This window comes from Pipistrellus kuhlii, unplaced genomic scaffold, assembly GCF_014108245.1.
Source record: "Pipistrellus kuhlii isolate mPipKuh1 unplaced genomic scaffold, mPipKuh1.p scaffold_m20_p_17, whole genome shotgun sequence".
Lineage (NCBI taxonomy): Eukaryota > Metazoa > Chordata > Mammalia > Chiroptera > Vespertilionidae > Pipistrellus > Pipistrellus kuhlii.
In genome coordinates this window covers 22,039,822-22,062,870 of record NW_023425482.1, presented here as the reverse complement: position 1 = coordinate 22,062,870, position 23,049 = coordinate 22,039,822, and the positions used below count along the sequence as shown (strand labels likewise).

The 23,049-nt window shown below is 47.8% G+C and overlaps 1 long non-coding RNA gene across 1 annotated transcript; it reads left to right on the top strand.

Annotated features, from left to right (window-relative positions):
- The first annotated feature begins 923 nt into the window (after positions 1-923).
- LOC123652508 lies at positions 924-3,576 on the top strand. The gene is made up of 3 exons (XR_006741891.1): positions 924-1,184; positions 3,021-3,117; positions 3,472-3,576. It is a non-coding gene; the product is annotated as an uncharacterized LOC123652508 (long non-coding RNA).
- The last annotated feature ends 19,473 nt before the right edge of the window (positions 3,577-23,049 follow it).

Here is a 23,049-nt window from a genome sequence, read left to right as displayed (position 1 = left end):
GTGGCCTGCACTAAAAATTCCCATGAGGCCGCCGGTATATCCAACCTTGTGATGGGAATGTCATTTTGGTCAAAATACAGGCTCTTCCTTAGCCACCCAGCTCAAGGGACAGTGATTCTGTAACCTTTAGTGAGATAATGTAATGCTTGTTCCCCTGCATTCACGTGTAATATCTAAGTAGGGCTTCACAGGAGAACAGTGTGTGTGTGTGTGCTTATCTGTTAGCAATATTAGGACTCAGAATGATTCATGTGCCCCACAGATTCCACTGTGTCTGGCTCTGAGCTTGGTCATGTAGTACGAAGATAAATAAGGCACCTTTTATCAGATACGATGGAGCGAGTGGGAGAGCAATTATCCGCCCCAGTTAGGAAAGCCATGGCATTTAAGCGTTGCCAGCTTCTTCCAGACATTTGCTATCTGATGTTATCTTTGGGGCCTACCTCCCTTTGGGCCTGTGACGTTGCCACCATCACAGTGAAGCTTTGACATCCTGTGACCTACCCAGGGCTCCTTCTCTTTAGGTGGCACCAGTGAAATAAAGAAGTTTTAACAAACATCCAGGTAAACATTCAGGTGAATGTTTATTAAAGAGTCACAATCTCATAACTTGAGCTCTGATCTCAGGTGAGAAGTTTGGCCAACTTTCACTTCTGCGGTCTTAGGCAAGTCATTTGACCTTTCTGTGGCAAACCATCTTCGTATTAAAACTGAGAACTGAAGTATGGACCACATTGGGCCGTTGTGAGAACAACAGAACGTGTTGGTGGCAAAAGAATTGGCTCTAGTTACACAGAACAACAGTTAAAACTGCTTACGGGAAGGCCTGCTCCAGATTCTGCTGTAACTGTTAGTCTATTTTTTATCCTGCAGGCATTACCCCAGCACACAACCCCCCACACTCAAATGACAATCTTGCCTTTCTCATCTCTTAAAATGCAATCTTTAATTTGCTTCACATTTTTTTCTCCAAACATATGTTATTTCAACTGTGTCCACACACTTTTAAAGCAGACGTTGTCTACAAGGGTTAGACTTGGAAGACCTGGTTGTGTATTCTGTCTCTTCTTAGTAGGATTCGCATCAGCTGGCTTCCGCTATCCCCACCTGCAAAGAGTAAGGACATGTTGATGACAATGACGGCGAGACAAGGACATCCACCTTGCAAGCTCCTTAGGAAGGAGGTAAGACTATGATGTGATAATGGTTACAGTGTTTGAACTGGAAAGTTCCAGTTCATTTTATTGGTTCAAGATGGCTGATGAGACTGTGCCCACCAATGTCAAGCGAGGACACTTTCAAAGGAATGAGCACCTGTACACCCAAATCTGGGCCAGCTTCAAGATGAAGCGCCCATCAGCCCTCTAGACCAGATCTGAGGAAACACATTGATTTTTATCCTACAGGAGTGGGCAAAAGTAGGTTTACAGTAGCAAGGATGCAAAAGTTTATTCTTGTCATTATTAATTATTTTTACGATAAATTACCATATGAAGAACTGTAGACCTACTTTTGCCCACCCCTGTGTCCACCTGCAACAAGAGTACATTCCACAGTGGGAAGGCCCTCAGTGCTTATAGATTATTGTGGTCGGCAAACTGCGGCTTGTGAGCCACTTGCAGCTGGCGAGCCGCAGTTTGCCACTCTGTTGACTAATGTGTTTGCCGACCACTGACCTAGACTCTTGATTCCAATAATTAAAGGTTGTTGTTCCTTGTGATTAAGCCCCTATCCCGGTGGTCGGCAAACTCATGTTTGCTGACCACTAGTAGTGGGACGATATTCTGTGATTTACTTTTAAAGCCTTCTTATAATTAGACAGTTATTGAGACTCAGAGACAATGTATTCTCACCCAGACTAAAGGTAGACCATGAGCTCAGATTTCCAGCTCCCCAGGCTGATGCTCCATGAGTGTCATGGAACTGTCCCATAAATAAGTCACCTTCACCCTGCCACGGATTCTTTCATATTTCAAACTGGGTTGCCTGGGACTTGGTAAGGTAATTTGCTCAGGGTACTAGGTGGGCAATAAGAGGCCCAACATCTTCACCTCTGTGTGGCTCACTGTAATGGACAGATACCCCTCCATCCCTCCACCAAAGAATAGTAAAGTTCTTAAGAGCTGTCTTAAGTCTCCTTTGCCTAGTACAGTGGTCGGCAAACTCATTAGTCAGCAGAGCCAAATATCAACAGTACAACGATTAAAATTTCTTTTGAGAGCCAAATTTTTAAAACCTTTTCAAGCCGAAGCCGGTATGGATCAGTGGATAGAGCGTCAGCCTGCGGGTTCAAGGATCCCAGGTTCGATTCCGGTCAAGGGCATGTACCTTGGTTGCAGACACATCCCCGGTGGAGGGTGTGCAGGAGGCAGCTGGTCGATGTTTCTAACTCTCTCTTCCTCTCTGTAAAAAAATCAATAAAATATATTAAAAAAAAACACACACACACACACAAACACTTTTTCAAAACAGACTCTCCCAGGACATGGTATTTTGTGGAAGAGCCACACTCCAGGGGCCAAAGAGCCGCATGTGGCTCACGAGGCACAGTTTGCCGACCATGGGCCTAGTGGAAAAAAATGGGGCATCTATTAAAGAGCCCCTGGGGTGTCTCACGAAATTGACCTGACAGTTGAACAGCCAAAACTAGGCAAAGGAGATAAGAGGCTCTTGGGATTTCCCTAGATGCCCAAGGCCATAAAACTACTCTAAAGCAATGCTGCCCAATGTCCTTAAGTCCCTCAGTCGCACTGGCCACATGTGGCGATGCTACTGGGCAGTTGATGCTCTAGAAGTCCCATTGCAGAGCACCATTCCAGATGGAGGCTCTTTGAGTGCCTCTCTCCAGAGAACAATCAGACTCTGTGTCTGTATTCTGGACAATCAGCTGTGATCCTGGAGGGCAGAATCATTTGGCACAGGCCTGGCCTGGCTGTCTCCTTGACAGGGATAGGGATACAAGGAGTCCTTCTCAGAAAAGGGGTGTATGGTTCTCTAAACAGCATTATTTTACCTCCTAGAATTTTCCCGTTCAGCCTTCAGGACGCTGCCAGCAACCTGGGATGATGAATTAGATGAGGGATGGAGAGAAAAGCTCCACCTAGGACTACAGAACAAGTGAGTGACAACCCACTTCCTGTCTCTTGTTTGTTATGTGCACATTCCTTGGTTTAAAATCGAATGTATTGGGAAGGGTACTTACATTTGTTTCCTCGTGGTTCATTTTGGACCATGTTTTTGACACATCAACCCTCTGTAAGAAGTCCCACTGGGCATGTTAATAAGAACAAAAGCCCAAACCAGACAGCACTTTCTTCATCCTGTAGTAGAGCCTAAAGTAGCTTGGGCTGTGTATGCCAAGAGCGTTTACACCAATATCAAAGAAACTGAAGGCACAAACCTAATTATTGCAGTCATTTTTACATAACCTGGCCAGGTGACATAATCCCTGGAACATCTGTTTACCCCTAGGAGTGGTATCTTCAGGACGAATCTGTCATTGGTATTTGCGCCCATAAGATCGACCATCAAGAGATCCTTGAATCGGGTTGCTGTGCTTGCATGTCTAGGTAAGTGGCCTGCGGGATTTACAGCATTTCCTAATGTTCCCCACACTTTCCAGCAACTGCCACCTCATTCTCAAGTTCCAGAGGGGTTCCTCTGAGAGGCTGTTACAAAGGCAGGTTCTCGGGACTCATCCCAGACCTCTGGACCAGCTCCTGTGCAGTGGAACCTCGTTTCCCAAACGTCATTAGTTCAGGAAGGCTGTTTGAAAACCGAATCACCTTTTCCCATTAGTAATAATGTAAGCTGAATTCATCCATTCCAAATCCCCAAATGACTGTTTTAACCTTATTCTATACAGTACATGTCTAATGTACTGTTTAATTTATACATCAACACTTTAAGAACAATTATAACCAGAGAAAAACAAATATTCACAGTACACTATCCTGAGATGTTAACAGTGGTAAACCGAGTCCTATTCATGCATCCTCTCCTGTCACCTGAGAGAGGCATCAGCATGAAAGGGCTGTCAGGTTGAGAAGTGAATTATTTGAGACAGGAGCCATTCGAGAAACTAGGTTCCACTGTATTTTAAGGAGATCTTCAGACGATTCCTGTGAACACCACAACTAGATGCCTAGGGGACATGTCAGCCCAGAGAAGCTCATCCACCCCTGTCTGCTAGCCTTCTCTGCCCATAATGGCGGTGGCTTCAAATGGAAATGCGGGAGACCTGGCTCTCTCAAATAAAAGGGAAATCTGCCTCCCTGTTCCTGTGCCTTATTTTATTGTCGAACACGGAGAATCCTGTTAATTAACAGGGAAAACAAGATTACTTTAAATCAGTGTTTTCCAAACTTCTCTCATGATGAGAATCACCTGGTGGAGTTGTTAAAATACAGATTCCTGAATCCCAACTAAGAAGTGCTAAACTAGAATTTTTGGGAACATAGGTAAAATTGTATACTTAACTAGTGCTCTAAGCTTAGAGCACGAGGTGATTCTCATCATGAGAGAAGTTTGGGAAACACTGTCTAAATGACCGAATGCAGGTTCATTCTGGCGCTGACACACCAGCCACGCCAGAAATGATAGCTTTCTGAAGGCTTCCTATTGCCCCACAAAGGAAGTCATTCTTGAAGGGAAAAAAAAAAAAAAATATCACAGCCCTCATAGAATCGTGTTTCGACTGCACTCACCCATTCCGTCAGAGTTCCATCCTGGCCACAATTAAAATATATAATAGCTGCTCCGTGCACCAAGAATTCCCCACCTCAAACCCCTTCTCCAACTGAAATGGTGATAGGTTCTTCATGCACACATCACATACTTATAGAAGCACACAGGGAGAGACCAAGCTGGAATTCTGTCACAAATCCCTCAGCTCTGAGCACAAGCCTCTTTTCAAAAATATCAACATTTCCTTGATCAAGAGGAAAGATTGGAAGCTGAGAAAAAAAATAGCTCATCCTAGCCCTATGTATTTAGCTCCTGTTCTTCCTATCAGCTATTTTTTTTTAAAGCAAAAAAAACCCACAAGCCATACCTAACAGCATAATTTTACGTGTAAATTCTGCACATCATGACATTGGGGACTGTTCATTCCTTTGCATACTTTCTCGATCCCGCTCATGTTTTTAATTTGGGTTCAGAAAGGGAAGAACTCGGCCCCAGGAACCACCCTGGGGGCTTCTGGGGTTGGTGTGTTCCAGCTCCTGTCCATCAACCACTTCTGCTGGGACAGAAACCAGCCCATTGCTGTTCGCCAAGTTATAGGGAGGAAGGAAAGGCCTGGGGTCACACGACCCCATCCCAAACCCCTACACCAGGCAAGTCTGACACCTTCAGTTCTTCTCTGGGAAAGCACAGGGTGGGGCTCAGAGAAGGGACTCTGCCTGGGTGGCCCCTGTCTCAATGTTCCCATCCGGGAAAGTGCTGGCCTCCAGGAGCACATCACCCCAGGCTGCCCGGAAGGCAGAGCTTTGGTCAATGGTGTTATAACCGAGATGCCGTGCATGGAACTCCATTACTTAAGGTGTAAACTTGAAGTTCTAGGCCAGTGGTCGGAAAACTCATTGGTCAACAGAGCCAAATATCAACAGTACAATTTCTTTTGAGAGCCACATTTTTTAAACTTCAACTTCTTCTAATGCCACTTCTTCAAAATAGACTCGCCCAGGCCATAGTATTTTGTGGAAGAGCCACACTCAAGGGGCCAAAGAGCCCATGTGTCTCATGAGCCGCAGTTTGCCAACCACTGTTCTAGGCTGTGGAATTCCTTTTAAACACACACACACACACACACACACACACACACACACACGTGCAGCCCACCTGACCGCTAAGACATTGTGAGACCTTCAGAGCAAATCCCCACAAATGGAAGTTGCTCTTCAATTATTCAAAAATATGACAAAACCTATCAGCCTTGCCCAGGTCTGAGTCGCCCGGGGACCCCAGCAGCAGTTGCCCAGGTCTCCTCGGCAGCCTAGCCAGGCTGTACCCTCCTGCGGGGCTCTGTGCCAGCCTGTGGCATGCTGGGAAGACAAGGGAACCCCTTCCCAATACATACACACGTTCACATACTCACCCCCAGTATTTAAGCAGCAGACTAAGATGACAGATCGTTAAGCCACTCTCCATGCCCCTGCTCTGGAATCACAAAGCTTAGCCTGTTCACCCACTGCTCTCAACCAGTGACGGCGTTGTTCCTGGTGATGGGTGAAACCCTGCATTCTCCTCCTTCCATCCTTTCCATCCCTCTATTCTTAGCACTTGGTCTCCACCGACCCTACAGTGGACACTGGGGTGACAAAGGACACCAGCAGCCTTCCTCTGAGAGAGACGCCTCCTTGACCTCATGTGAGATGCTAAAAATAGTAGCTGGGTGGCCACGCTCTGTAGAGATATAATCATGGACTATCGGAGGGCCCCACGTGGAGACAGGCAGAGGTTGGTGCAGGAGGCTGTCCTCGAAAAGTGAGTCCTAAGGTCACTGATGAAAGGGAGGGGGAAACAGCACAAGTAGGGGGGACAGCAGGGGCAGAGCGGTCTGGGGAAGGAATTGCTCAGCCACAGGAGGCAGTGATGGGGTGGCGGACCACATCCCACAGAAGAGCAAGGTGGGACCACTTGTAGGATCCTGAGTGTCCTCTGGCTCTGCCTCCCACACCTGAGCAGGTGTCCTGAAGGAGGAACTGGACAGGGGGACCCCGTCTGCCTCTGAGAGAAGGGCACCCCCAGGCTTCCCCTCCCAGTCAGTAACACAGGCCTGATGCTGACGTGCACGTGTTCCGTAGTGGAAGCTCCCGGAGCAGACCATCTGCAGTGTGCTCTGAGCGAGCGTGAAAGAGCAGCTGACAGTTTGGGGTCATGGGCACCATCCCCGGGAGGGAGATGCAAGCAGTGTGACATGAGAAGCCCGAGGAAGAGGTGAGTCCAGAGGAGAGAAGGAGTGGGGTTCGCCCCACCAGGATGAAGGTCGCACTATTTGGGGGTGACAGGACAGAGGCGGCAGTGGGAGAAGGGACTGTGGCCTCCCCTTGCCCACCAGGAAGGCTTAGGAGAGTGAGCCAGGATGGGGGTCCCCAGTAGAGGTCGCCCGCCTGGTTTCAGAGGAAATGAGACAGAAGTACAAGCTGAGGCCCAGGAAAGAGGAGAGCGAGGACAGCGGTCAGGCACCAAGCAGCCAGGTCCCTGAAACACGCTGACGGAACTACATGTCCGGGCGGGGGGCCGGGGAGACCACCTATGCATCACTTAGGGGTTGTCTCCTTAGTGCCAGCACCCACTGTGCCTGGGGGAGCCCCCTGTTTCTAATATGGGGGGGCCCATATTCATGCCTTCTCTGTTCAAACCTCGAGCCCACATGGGCTCTGACAACAAGGACCTTCAAGCCCACCTCCCAGGAGGGGGGGCTGGACCAACACCACAGCACCAGGTCTGCTGGGCCAGGCCTTGAGGGAGAAGAGCCCACAAGGGGGCGATAATGTCGCTGTGTGCCCGAAGCCATACTGACTGACTCAATTTCCCTACTGCTGAGCCCACCTCTGTTCTAGCTGGAGCCAGTCTCCCCCAGGGATAGCAAAACTCATGCCCTTGCAGAAACCAGTTTGGCTCAGTGGACAGAGTGTCGGCCTGCGGACTAAAGGATCCCGGGTTCGATTCCGGTCAAGGGCATGTACCTTGGTTGCAGGCACATCCCCCAGTAGGGCATGTGCAGGAGGCAGCTGATCGATGATTCTCTCTCATCGATGTTTCTAACTCTCTATTCCTCTCTCTTCCTCTCTCTAAAAAATCAATAAAATATATTTTTAAAAAAAGAAAAAATAAATTCATGCCCTGGTGGCCTCATCCAAGCCTTTTGCTCCTGGGACTCCAATCTGGCACCCAAACATGTGACTGGGTGGGTACGTTGTGTCCTAGTCCCGAACAAGCCTGATTTCCCTCTGCCAGCAGCCTGCCAATGGGGAGACTCCCCAGGCCTCCCCCGGATGCAGCGCTGTGCTAGTCCGAGTCTGTTCCCCGCCTCCTTGGCTCCCATCTCCATCACAGGGTCTGTCATCCTCCCAAGTTCCATCATGCATCAGAGCTTGCACTTTCTGGTCCTCATCCACCTCACTGACAAGGACCAACTTAGTCCCTTCCCCTGTGACCAATTTCAGAGCCCCTACCACCCACACAGAGAACTCTATAGGACACCAAGACCATGCTCCCAGCTGCCTCCAGGAGGCAAAAGGCAGGAGAGGGGTAAAGGCCCCATTCAGAAACATCCTGGCTAAAGGCTGCCTCTCACATGTACTGTTGTAAGACGGAATGGTTTCCTTGCATGTGAAAACAATGTCATGAGAGCTACTTAACTTCTTAGCATGACATGTGATGGCCTACTGTGTGCAGCCTGTGTCATCCCTGGGAAGTAGGGGTTCTTCTCACCTCACAAAGGAGGACAGGAGACCTGAACAAGAGCACGCGGGGGACACCGCCAGCACCAGGCCTGGGTCTGGACATGCGCAGAGTGGTGTTCTCTTCTGCCTCACAGCTTCCTCCCTCTGTGTCTCTCAGGCCCAAATCGGGAGGAAATGTCACATGCAATTCCTGAATCTGGAGCTTGGGGAATCAGGCCAAGAAGCGCAGCAGATATAGTATGCGTGACATACTGGGTGGGAAGCTCAAAAATGTCAGATTTGGAAACCACGAATTATTTTCCTTCTGTTTCCTCAAATCGGCACAAGCCCATCTGCACGAGGCTTTCCTAAGGCAGTGCGCTGGGAACAGCCGCCGTGCTGGCCTGGCCAAGCCCCAGAGCCTCTCATGACACCATCTGGAGCATCATGGGACACATGGGTCAGGAAAAGGGAACCTCCTGTGGTCCATTTCATCAGGACCTGGAACCCCGCCCCCTCAGGGCCCAGCCTCGCTGAACGTCTCCCCGCTTCCTCTACTGAGAACATACGCTTTAGGAAGAGTCCCCAGGACGACGCACTAGAACTTTCTTGCAAAGCTGCGCATGACAGGTATTATTATAGGAGGAGGACGAGAAGAACGCATGCTCAGCGCTGGTCTAGGGATGTTCCTGTCACCGTGCAGGGCACGGGCCATTAGGGCTCCATTTCGCAGATGAGGCTCAGCAGGTGTAACCGAGTTAGAATCAAGCCTCCTAGAAGCACAGGCCACTCCTTTGGGGCAAACACAGACTCCTCAGTGGGAAAGCTCATCTGGACTAAGGCAGCTGCACTAAGAACACCGGTGCAGTGGTAGATGCCTTAAGAAAAAAACAAAACATGATCCAGTTTTCCCATTTCCAAGATAGAGAAATTGCATACCAGACAAGATGTGCCCTGTAATTGTTTACAATAGTGCTCCAAGAATGAGCTGCCTGCATACGCCCCTTCAGTATGCTGCCCAAACTCCTTCCCAAGTGGGTGTAACCATCCCCAGCTGCTGGGAATGCTGGTTGCTAACAGCTCCTAACTGCAACCTGCTCAGGACAATGGCCCTCCAATGATGGGAGGACATAACAGTGGGCCGAGAGGGTATTCACATGCTGTGGCCCCCACAGTGGCAGCACAGGGCCAATGAATGAGAGTCACTGCGCCCCAAAGCTCAGACCCCTTACTTCATGATGGGACAACTTTCCAGAACTACCCCCTGGCCCCGGAGATCCAGCTAAAACAAGTCTACACTGGGGAAAACACCCTCCTTAGCTCACTTCCTTTGCCCTGTTCTGCTTCCTCAGTCTTTTTTTCTGACAAACACTCCCTCAGTAAGTAAGTGACTTGCACAGATTCACACCTGTCACAGGCTCCATCACTCCTGGGAAACCTCTCCTAACCCGCTAAGGAAGGAGGGAGCGTGTCACACAAGCAAAGGCCATTGAGCATGGACTCTGTAATCTCTGCCTGGCAGCTCTTCCCCGGAGAATGTGTCACAGATTCTTAAGATAAGGCCCTGGCGCTGCTGAAACTCAATGGGGCTTTAAAGACATCTGGTCAACCCCTTCCTTCTAGCTGTGGGGTGGCCCACACCCAGCGAGGGGAAGCAACTGGCCCAGATCACACAGGATTGGAACAGATCACAAATAACAGGTAAGAGGGCAGCCAGACTGAAGACATATCCCCATTCCTACGATGGCATGTGTATCACAGCTCCAGTCCACACGGCAGGACTCTGCAGTGGAGGGAAGCGGGGTTGGTGCTCAGACATTTGGCAGGTCCTGACGTGGCTTCTCTCTTACTTATAGGCCACTGCTCCTGGAATGGGAGCCTCGCTCTTTGTCCTTAGGTACTTCTACATGGCAATGCCCTTGGGCCTTTGTGCTTGACCTCCCATGCTCCCCAAGGCAGCCTGAGGCCAGTACCCTTCCTTTACAAGCATGCTCTACTCTTCCTGGTCCATACTAGGATAAAATCACCAGATGAAATGCAAATGCCCCGTTAAATTCACATTTCAGATAAACAGTAGATTCACGTTGCTAATAAGTGGGTCCCAAATATTGCATGTCCCTCTGTTCTCTAATATGGCATATTCTTTACTCCCTCCCCTGCAATCTTAAAAAACTGCACCCCCAAAACCAGCTCAAATGGACCCCCTTCTAGATGGCTCCTCTCTCATTCTTGAAGTAGTCATTCTACCCTTAGGGGCAGAGAGCCCTGCCCTGCTCAGCTAGAGGGCACTGTGACAGCCTCATTACGTGTTATCAGGATTGGTCTCAGTGCTGGGTCCCTGGGTACCACAGGGAGGGGAGGGGCTGTGCTTCCACTCACCCATTTACTCCTGCTCACAGGCATACATCATTCATTCATCCATTCATTCAATAGAAATGTACTTGGCATCTTGGGACCCAGCACATACATGTGTTACAGGAATCACATATCAATAGAAAACGTTGACATGCTGCCAGCCGTAATATGAGGAAGGTGTTGGGCAAGTAAATACTTGATTTTAAATTCTTATCAGTCCCACAGAGAAGCAGACGAGGTGCTCCGACAAAGAGGTGTATGGTAGCTGGAGTCATCACGGAGGCTTTTTAAGGGAGACACCATTGTTGAGCTAAGGCAGTGCGCCAATTGTAGGAATAACAGGGGAAAGGGTTTCAGTAGGAAAGCACAGCCTATGAGGAGGGCCAGATACCAGGAAAAACCTGTCATGTTTGAGCTTATTAGAGGAACTGAGTGGACAAGACAGACATGAAGCCTAAGGATGGGGCCATATGTAGTGGCCAGATCACACAGAACCTTACCAGCTGTGTTAAGGAGGTTAAAGTCAGGTGGGAGGCTGTTAAAGGGTCTGAACCAGAGAAAAGACACAATTGGGTTTGTAAGTTTGAAAGATCACTTACTGCTAAAGCCTCTTATGTCTCTGAACCCACATTGCTCACAGTGAATGTATAATACTTAATGAATACTTATTAGTAAATACTTAATAAACAAGTCTGTTCCCTTATTTGCCCCTTGCTTCCCCATTTGTAAGAGGACCGTTGGAACTTTCACCTGACACTCTTTCATCCAGGTAGGATGTGTCTCCCTGTCCACATGTCCCCCCTGTCAAGCAGGTCCCCAGAGAGGAATTTCAGACTCTCAGGAGGCCTGCGTTCTTTGGAAGGTGCTTCGTTCTAGAGGCAGAACCGAGACACAGCTGAGCAAACTTGTACCAAGTAGCATGTTGGCTTTTAAATTAAATGTCAGCACTGCTTTTCCACTGGGAATCTGGCCCAGGCTTCTGGAAGGCAAGTTCTGATCCACAGCGCAGACCAGGCCCCCAGGAGGGGGCAGGAGCCACAGCCTTCAGGAGATGTGGGGACTGGCACGTGCCCACTCCAAGCACCGGTGGCCCATCCCCGGGGGTGGGGGCATGTGTGTGTGGCCAGTGGTGGAGCTCCCCACTCCTCCCCTTTCAGTCCGCCCTCTTTAGCCAGGGGAGAGCTCACACTGAGCATCTCACGGGGATCTCCTGGTGAGGACCTGACTCAGAGATACCAAGGAAGCTGTTGAGTTCCCAGGCTGGGGGAGGAAGAGAGCAGGGGCAGGGCAGTCTCCTTTCCTCCTTTCTTCTTTTTGGCTGGGACTTTTCTGGGCCTCAGTAAAGTCTGTATCCCTTATCTCAGGATGTGAGGGTCTCCCAAACTGTCCCCCATATATCTGAGGTGTTACAGCCTACTGCTCCCCTTCTCCTTCTCAACCCACCTGACCCCCAAAACACCTTACACTGCTGTCAAACTCAAATGCCCTTTGCTCAAAAAAAATTGCTCCCCTCCCCCTTTTCATCTCCAAGTGTTCAAATTCTCCGCCCCTGCCTGGACCCCAGGGTCTCTGATCCACATCACCCTCCCCTGCGCCAGTGGGAAGGCTGACCACCCCCTCCCCTGCATCCAGACCTTGGCTACTGTCACCTCCTGTGAAAGTCAATGCCATCCCACCATGGAGATCAGCTCCTTGAAGAACCAGAAATACCAGCTTTTCCTCCGATTGCAAGACCAAGGCCCATTTTTAGAGGAAGGAGAGGGGGGAGGGGAAGCAAGACTGAGTGACTAGCATTTTCACAAGCACCTCCCTTCAATGTCACAAATGCTCTGATGATGGATTCCATTATCCACATTGTTCAGATGGAAAAACTGAGGTTCAGAGAGGTTAAGCAAAACCCCCAACCACCTCGGTGACCAAGTCTGAATTTAAGTCCAAGTCCATCAAACTCCAATGCTGATACCCCGCCCCCAGTGCAGTCAAGTCTACCCCAAAGTTCCTTAGCTTTTCAAGAATATTTGCCTCTGCCGAAACCGGTTTGGCTCAGTGGATAGAGTGTCGGCCTGCGGACTGAAGGATCCCGGGTTCGATTCTGGTCAAGGGCAGCTGACCGATGTTTCTCTCTCATCGATGTTTTTAACTTTCTGTCCCTCTCCCTTCCTCTCTGTAAAAAAATCAACAAAATACAGTTTTTTTTAAAAAAGAACATTTGCCTCCCTTTTCCATCTGCAACATGCTCTTCCCCTGCACGTTCTGCAAAGATCACTTGTCCCACATCTCACAGCTCTCGCCCAGCCCTCCCCTGAAATCTGCTGTTCAACGGGAAGGCCCGTGCTCAGCCTCCTGCGAATACGGCGGGAACGCAGGCACCGTGTGGTTTCCAAGGGACCAGATTGGACCAGACGTCCTGGAGCGGCTACAGCTGCCATGGGTGCCATGAGACATTTCAGTCCTCCCTCATTGGACAACCTCATCTGGAACATTCGCAGCCTCAGCAAAGGCAAATAGCATAGCCGAGAACCAGGATGTCCCTTCACGCCCTTCCTTGCAGGTCAGACGTGGCTAACTACAGCAAGAAGTCCCCTTCCGGCTACCCACTGACATAAGGTAAAGTCTCCTTTGCAAGGCTGACACTGGCATGCTCAAGCCCTGGTCCTCGCCCTGCTGTTCCAGCCCACCCACCCGTGGGCCCTGACCCCACAGAGGACCGAGCACGACCCTGTCCTGGGACCTCGGCATGAATGCTAGGACCAGACTCTGGAGATGCCATTTCCTCCATCCAGAATCTTCTCTGTCTGAGTTTCCTTGGGAACAGCTCACCCTCCACGACCCATCTCCCCATCCACCCTCTCTTGTGCGTCATCTGAACCCCTGTGGCTTTCTCAGCAGCATGAATCACTTTCCAATGTGGTGAGAACACAGCATCTTGGACAAGCCTCTGCTCATCATCCATGCAGCAAATGCCGATGCATCACCTACTGTGTACCAGGCACCGTGTCTGGCTGTAGGGACCAGCAATGGACTCAGAAAACCAAACACCTCCCTTCACAGGATGATGCTCTGGGGTATACATTTCCTTATTGGGGGAGGCTCCCACAATGCAGTGGGTGGGCCTCCAGCAAGAACCCTAAATGCCCAGCTTTGTTTCCCTACTTGGTAGACATCTGATCACTGTCTTAAAAAAAAAAAAAAAAAAAAATATATATATATATATATATATATATATATATATATATATATATATATTCTTATTGATTTCAGAGAGAAACATCAATGATGACAGAGAATCATTGGTCGGCTGCCTCCTGCACACCCCACCTGGGGGACAGAGCCCACAACCCAGTCATGTGCCCCGACTGGGAATCGAACCGTGACCTCCTGGTTTATAAGCCGATGCTCAACCACTGAACCACACTGGCCAGGCCCATCACTGAGGAAGACATATGTCACTCCCTGTCAGGAAGCCAGCGTGCCTGGCTCTGCCACAAACAACCAGTTCCCACTCTCGGGCATAGCTTCCTTGTTGGAACTGAGAGCCAGCGAGGAGATGCACTTGGGACTTAAGAAAGCAATAAGCTTCTAATGAACTATATAACCCACAGCACATTCCTCACAGCGGAGGGGGACATATTAACAGCACTGGACAGGCCCTAACTGGATATGGACCCAGAGTTACCAGTAACTCCCGAAGCTCCAGCCAGTTCCTTCTGATCCTCTACCCTGGCCATGCGATAGCCCATCGGCAGATCAATGCCATTGATCCTGCTCTGTAGAAAGCCACTTCCGGACAGACCACAGCACGGAGGCGCCTGCGGGACCGAGTCTCTATCTCTATGGGGAGGCTGAGGGTGCGGGAGCCGTGTCTGGGTCAGGAAAGTCTGACCCTCCCCGTGTTAATGGTGTGACAGCGGTGTCTCTTCCTGCCACAAAACACACACAGGTGTGAAGGAAACTGAAGTCTCACCCATCCACGGCCCAGAGGCCTGTCATTTATCTGGTGAGAGATGGGGGAAAAGGTACCTTGGTGGGTGTTGTGACCAGGATGGAAGAACCCCTCAAAGCCTGTCCTCCTCACCTGGAAAGCTCATTGATCAGAGATGATCAATGTGTGCAGAAATTGCTCTTCCCGGGTTGAAGAAGAGGAGCGCCCACATGGGAGGAGTGGCTAGACCCGCAGAATGAAATCTCATCTCCATCCTCCAATAATGGGCACTCCTCCTCTTTCTACACACACACACACACACACACACACACACACACTGAGTGGCCAGATTATTACACGTTCAGAGATTATCATAATCTGGCCACTCAGTGTAGATATATACTAGATATATAAAATATAGATATATAGATATAGCACCCATGCAAAGTGCTTAAACAATAACCTCTTAGTAATCTCCCAGGATGCCTTAGCTTTTTCTATTGGCCACTTACCCCTCACCAGGCTCTATCTCCCCAAAATGCTCCAGCCCAAGACACAACGGAGTACTCTCTGCAATATGCATGGCGCAATGCCCCACCCCTGCACCTTGGCCCAGGCCTCTCCCTCCCCCGACACTGCCCTTCCCCAATCCAATGCCCATGTGCCCAAATCCTTCTTTCCCTCAAAAGCTCAGTTCAGCCTAAACCGGATTGGCTCAGTAGATAGAGCGGACTGAAAGGTCCCAGGTTCGATTCCAGTCAAGGGCAACCTTGGTTGCGGCACATCCCCAGTAGGGCGTGTGCAAGAGGCAGCTGATAGATGATTCTTTCTCATCGATGTTTCTAACTCTCTATCCCTCCCTCTTCCTCTCTGTAAAAAATCAATAAAATATATTTTTAAAAAATGCTCAGTTCAGTGGTACCCCCATTATAAAGCCTTCCAGATTCACCCCTCTCCTCCGGGACCCTCAAAGCGTCCTCTCTCTTGCCTTGTTTTAGGGCAGCCTCCTCCTCAGTCCAGTCACCCTCCACCCTGCCTCATGGTCCCATTCACCCTTGACTTTCTCTCATTCCCACTGCAAATTCCTTGACAGCGCGCTTGGAATTCACGCATCCCTTCGCTGACTGCCACGGTGACTGCCACACTGTGATGCTGAACACATCCTGGCTGAGGGACCTGGCCTTCTTAAGGACCCTCTGAGCCTCTATGCTGTCCATTCCCCCTTGCTGCATGAAAATGGATGTGTCCTCTAAATGGGTAGATACATGGGTGGACACATGGCACCACAGTGTATCTGCTGAAGAGCCCACAGGAGGGCAGGAGGGCTGTGGGAAAGCTACCCCTTGGGCAGCCAGGCAGGAGCCAGAACCTAGGCACTGATCCCATGCTCACAGGGTGACAGAAGCCCTAGCCCTCCGAGGTCAGTTGCCCACACCCTTCCCCAGCCCCTCAGCCGTCTCAGAGTTCAGTTTTTAATTTGAAGTGCAGTGTCTGACCCAACTGAAATGGAACCCAGGGACGGTCGAATCCTATTAAGTCACCAGACCAGAAAGCAGAAAGGTATAAAGTTGACAAATTGCTTCTCCCAGTGGCAGCCGCAGGAGGCACATAGTGAGGCCGGGAGAAGGCCAGCAGCCATCCCCTCCTTTGTCCCAGGCTGGTCCCGGTGGACAGCATCCTTTCCCGGGCAGGGCGTGTGGGATTCCGTGTTTAACAAGCATGTGTTTCATATGCTTCCTTGAATGTTATTTTCCAATGCAAACAGGGCCCGATGTACTAGGTCCCCCCAGCCTGCGGAATAATAAGTCCATGGTAATCGTTTTTGAAAAGGGTTCCTGCTGGTTGTGTACTAAGCCCCAGAATCCCACCCATCCCCTGGCAGGCAGTCCTGGGAGGAGCAGAGGGTGTCAATCATGGGTTCCTTGGAGGAGCTCTCTGGGCTCCACCGGAGTAAGCGCTGTGCTCCCTTATTTATACTTGTCAGCCACAGACCCTGTCCAGGAGAGGAGGTGGGGGAGGTAGGCCTACACTGTGGCCATTGTGTGGAGGTTAGCCCGCAGAATTCTCCCTACGCCATGCGTGCCAATATTATGGTCCCCATTGTGGAAATGAGCAGAGAGAGAGCCAGCAAGGAGAGTTACTTATCCAAGGTCAAAAGAGCTAGCACAAGGTCAAGTTGGGATGCAAGGATTAGCCTTCCCCATTGAAGATGTTTTCAGTCTATCACACAACATGCTTTCCTTCGCTGCCTCCCGGAAGGCCTCTGCACACAGTGCTGAGAGGCTGCGATTCCCTCTGACCTGGGCCCAAGCAAGGACACAACCTCAGCTGCTCTCTCAAAGATCCTCCCTCCTGATGCCCAGCCATTCACATTGAAAGAGGCTAATGCGCCCATTCTCTTCCTTTGGGGCCCACACAATTCTCATGCAAAGATTCAAGATGACCCATCCCTCTGGCCCTCTGGACAATGAAATCACTGGGAATAAGTTATTTTTCTCAAAGAAAATAGAGATAGAATTCAGGCCACTGTTCACTAACTGGATCTTCATACCTTCCTACTTCTTCAATGGAACTTTGACAACTGCCTTCATTCCTACTCATTAACTGATTATTTAAATATTATAGATGACTTAACACTATACAGGAGATCCCAAAATTCTGAGTTCTTTCGGGGACATATCTTAATTTCTAAAGCATCCTATCTAATAAAGAGAAAATATGCTAATTGACCCTCACACCATCACAAAAGGTGGCAACGCTCACATCCAATAAGGAGGAAATATGCTAATTGACTGTCACACCCTCAAAGGTGGCAGCATCCACAGCCACATTCCCTTGTGCCACAAGAATCTACCAAAGACCTCTTAGATGCCTGGCACTTTGCTAGGTATCAAGGACACAGACATTTGACAAATAAATCCAACACAGACCCCAGAATTGTACTGTGTGGTGCAAGGGAAGCACAGAGCACACTGAGCTCAGCCTCTCGGGAAAGAAGAGTAACCTGGCGCCACTCTATTCCTCCCAGCTGTGGCTCCACTCCATTCTGGGAAGTTGGGCCTGGGAAGTTAACTAGATTTGGAATCTGGAGAGCCATGCAGATATACATATTTTCCATCACTGAGAACGAGGGAGAATCTAGGATATTCCTCAGCAGCCTAAGGAATGTCAGTGAGCAACTTCTCCACCCTTTGGGCTTTCTATCCCATCAATGGTCTTGAAAATTTCCAACAGACCACACTGTGACACACCCCCACTTCCACTGTGGGGATCTTCATTCTGTACATGGGTTTTTGCTGGGGAAAGCTCCGAAAAAGGCATGACATTTGTGATCTATGAATTCAATTACCCCATTAACTCATGTCTGGGATGAGACTAATTAGCAACCATTTCACTTGAGGGACTGCTTTTCTTCAGAGAGCAACCAGGGGGTTCTTCCTTTCCCTAAATGTGTCCTATTAGGGATTCATTTAATGCCAGAAGGTATCCAGCACAATCCTTTCTCACCTGCACCTTTCCCATGACTGCACAGACCCAAGAATCCAGAGAGATGAGGAAGGCACTGATCTTTGATTAGTGTGCTTGTCAACATTCCTTATTGGATTTTAGGAGACATGAACATTTTCATTTTGTTTTCTCTCTATTAAATGCAAAAAGAGAGTCAGGAGTCGTGTCAGGGTTTCATCTTCTCACATGATGGATCTAAAGAATAGTACTTCAGCCTAGCAGGTATTGCTCAGTGGTTGAGTATTGACCCATGAACCAAGAGGTCACTGGTTCGATTCCCAGTCAGGGCACATGCCCAGGTTGTAGACTTGATCCCCAGTTGGGGGAGGGTGGGTACAGGAGGCAGCCATTCAATGTTTCTATCTCTCTATCCCTTTCCTTTCCTCTATCTATAAATAATCAATAAAAATCTACTTAAAAAGTATAGTACTGTACTTTATATTGGCAAGTCCAGCTCTATTTATGAATTCATGTTGACTCCTTCCACCAGTGAGACAGTGGCTCCAAGACTTATACATCCTATCAAAATCTGTATCCTGAGATCCAGTCATCAATGAACAACCCATAGGACCAAGACCCAAGCTGATAGTCTCTTCCCCAACTACATCTTCCTCCCTGTCCACATTCCCATAATGGTGAGGGATGCCACCCAGCCATTCACTTCAGAAACCTGAGTTCCATCTTTCATGTCCTCCCTTCATCTTTAGTCTCATTGAGTCTATCTCCTTAAAATTACTTCACCTACCACCTTTCCTCCACCCCACTCATTCAACAGGTGTTAGCTGCAGGAAGTCCTTCAACATCTCCTAAGTGTTCTCTCACCACAGGCTTGGCCTTCCCCTGCAAACTTTCCCAAAAGCCATAATATTCTTTCTCCATGTGAATCTCATGAACCATTAAGTTCTGGACATTATTGCTCACTTCCATTCAGGAAAAATTCCAAGCTACTCCCCAAAGAGCCCTGCATAATCTGTAGGTGGTCCTACCCTCTGTCTGTCCCTCCCCTAGACACACTCTCTTCACTGCTCTCTGAAGGCATCTGTAGTCCTTTGTCAACAACTTCTTATTACTATTTGGATTTAGTTTTTCTCTGGCAAATTTCTCTCTCCACCTGAGAATCACCCTCTTCACAAGTGAAAGTATTATAATTTCTAATATACTTGGCCTTATGTATGCTCTAGTATATTCGTAATTACAATACCACGAAGGAGTTTGTTCACTCTCTATTTGCTGCTCTTTTGGGTCATTTCCTTAATTATCCTTTGTTCTTTCTCTGACTTCTGGTGGATTGATTCTGGTTCCTCTGTTCTGCTTTCCCGGACCAGAATGAACAGTGGTTTAAAGGCGTGTACACTAGGTCTATTTTACTAATTGTTCCCTTATGCTTTTGATAAACATATTTGATCACGGATTATTCTGAACCATTTTAGAATCATCAGCATCTATCTTCTCCACATAACAAGAGTCTCAGCATGCTTTCAATTCCATCTGCCTCCTTTTTGCATCCCTAGCATACTGCATTTGGAACCAGCTGAAATATTTTAATTAGAAAATTAATTTTTTCAAAAATCAACACATTTAGCCCTGGCTGGTGTTGCTCAGTTGGTTGGAACATTGTCTCATTCACCAAAAGGCTGTGGGTTGGATTCCCAGTCAGGGCACCTACCTAGGTTATGGGTTCGATTCCCCAGCTGGAGAGGGTATGGGGAAGCAACCAATCAAGTTATCTCTCTAACATCAATCTTTTTTTCTCTCCCCCCATTCTTCTCTCTCTGAAGTCAATAAGCATGTCCTTGGCTGAAGATTTAAAAAAAAAAAATCAACAAATTTAAATTTAAGAACAAAGGTTTTTTTTCCTGGTAGATTTTCTCATAATTGTGTATTTTACTTCTTTCTTGGATTTATTTTTGTTGCTGCTTATAATTCTTTTCAAGGAATCTGTGCATGGCAAATTGTCCAAATCTGTGCATTTCAGAAAATTTATTGATTTTTATCCTCAAACTTGAATTAAACTTTATTGGGTTCTGCCATCAGATTCAAAGCTAATCGTTTGCCTGACATTAAAAAACATGGTTTAGTGATTTGAGGCATTCTCTGCTACTGCTGGGAATCTGGTGTCTCCTGGTCTACCTTCCTCCCTCAGTAACCAGTCTACCCACCCCACTGTGCCTCAAGTTTTTGGAATTTCTTTAGTGACTAAAATTTCACCATATAGTGTCTTTTATGAACTTAATTTTTCATTTATTTACTCTGCTTGACATCTAAGAATACCTTGTGGTCTGAGAACTTACTAGATTCTTAAATCCTATGAAATGGCCTTCCATCCTATGTTTGAATTATGGCTGGGTTCCTTCTGCTACTCAATGCCTGCACTAGTGCTTCTTGCAGCAATCTAGCTTGTAATACCTTGGATCTCTAGCGATTCTGCCTGGGATTGCGAAGAGCTACCAACCGAAGCTTTCAAAGATGTTCTCATGATGTGAAAAAAATTATGCCGAACTGAGCCGTTGTCTGGATTAAGTAGATTAAAAACAGACGTGCCCAAGTTAATAAATCTCATTTTTACTACCAAAGTTTCCGGAAGGCCTGGGCAATTCAGGATTTAAATCCTCAGATGGATGAAGGGAAGGCAAGGCACCCATAGCTCTAGGTGAATGCCTGACCGTGTTCCTCTGTGCTGCTCTTCCAAAGACTCTCCCCAACATCTCCCCCCCCCCACCATCTCAGCATGGCGTCATGGCAGCCCTGGTCATATGTCCACAATCTCTGAGACAAGCAAATGACTTCAACATACCCTAACAACAGCAATCAATCTCCCCATAGCAACTGTAATGCATATACTCCGCACAATTTACAGTTGAATTGGCACCTCCCAGTGACACATGATGCATATGAAATGGGGAGAGCACAAGGAAGTCTTCATTTTGTGTATTCTGTGACCTGGGTATTTACATTCTCAGTGAAACTGTTATCTTACCCTAGGGTTTGCATTTCAGACCCAGTCTCATATTGAAGACATGTACCTGGGGAATGACTTTGACCTCCTTGAATAGGCAAGGAGCCCCAATTAACTGTGTTAGAAGATGTTATGAACTCCTTAGCCATCCTTCTGAGTATCAAAGTCACCCTCCCAAGGAGCAGGGAGTCTAATGTTGATACATATTCCCTGGGTTTTGGATGTACATCTGCAGAGTATTCTTTGGACCTAGACTCACACATCACATGTCCCAAGAAAGACAACAGTACCTGCAAGATCTCCTCACCACCTTCCCCTTACACTGTGAGGCTCCAGGGACTCCACAGGGAAGGTGGAGAGATGCCATCAGATCATTAGCACCCTGTTTTCAAGGGCCCTCTGCAAAGTGGACACCTCAGTATTGGCTGGAGTCTGATTGAGAACCTAGGCTATCTATTGAGGATATACATCCTAGAAAGTTACTTCTTGAGAAAAGAAAAACCCATATGTTCATAGTTCTAGTCTAAGCATTACCCCTCTCCTGATGAAACAGGAGAAAGAAAGAATAGCTCAGACAACTATAGTTTCCTAACACAAAGGGAGGGAAAGGAACTAATATTAATTTAGGAAATCGAGTGTTTATCAGTTGGCTTCACCCCCCCCCCACACACACACACACACAGAGGCATGCAAATAGATACATAGTTCACCTGTAAACAATGTGGAGATTAAGAACACAAGTCCCCACAGAGTCAAAAATCTGCATATAACTTTTGATACCCCAAAGTTTAAGTTGTCCTTCCAGTATCCCACAAGGGATTGGTTCCAAGACCCCCTCCAGATGCCAAAATCCAAAGAGGCTCAAATATAAAATAGACCCAGACATCCAGTCAGCCCTCCATATCCAAGGACTCTCAACTGCAATGAAAAACAACACAGTCATTCATTGCGGGGGGGGGGGGGGGGGGGGAATCCACATATAAATGGACCCACACAGTTCAAACCAGTGTTGTTCAAAGGTCAAATGTAGATAGATATAGAGACAGAGACAGACACAGATATGGACATATATTTTCTCAAAGTAATCTTTTGAATTACATTCAATCACTTCATTATTAGATGTGTAATATGAAACAGAGTAATAAAAGCCAAAAAAAAAAAAAATCTCTATTTCTCCTTAGCCTTTCACCAGATAATAAGGTACTCTCAGTCAGATACCATATTGGTTTTATTCATTCCTGTATCCCTCTGCCTAGCAGAGCGATACAGGAATGAATGGAACAGAAATCATTTTGGGCCACCTAATGGGATAAATAACCACTAAGAATATTATTACCTATTTGAGGGCAAAAGAAGAAAAGGAAGGTTATTGTGAAGGAGATGAACTCCGATATGGGAGAAGGGGTGGAGGGCAAGAAGCTGATAGCTAACCCTCCATTAGATTTCCGAGGCAGGAAAATCCTATTTCTCTCAAGGTCATCGTGACCTTTTGTCAGGCCCACGCACCTCAGACTTTATTATGATCAAGATGTGCTGCCTTTGGAATGCAATCAGGTATTGTATTTCCTAGGGTCTGAGGTTGTCAGATTTAACAAGTTAAAACACAGGATTCCCACTTAAATTGTAATTTCAGGTAAACAATGATTTTGTAAGTATAAGTATCTCCCACATATATGTGGGACATACTCATACTAAAATAATTTTCTTTGTGAATCTGAAATTAAAAATTAACCGGGTGTCTTGCATTTTACCTGTCAGACTCACCAGGGAATCAGTGAATGATCTTAAAGTTAAATGGAATAAAATGTTATTTTATTGAAACAGGTTGGAGATCCAAGGCTGAGAGTTTATCATCTATATTATAAAAGCCCCGTGGCCCTAATGCCATAACAACCGAAGACCAGCATGGGTGGGCAGGG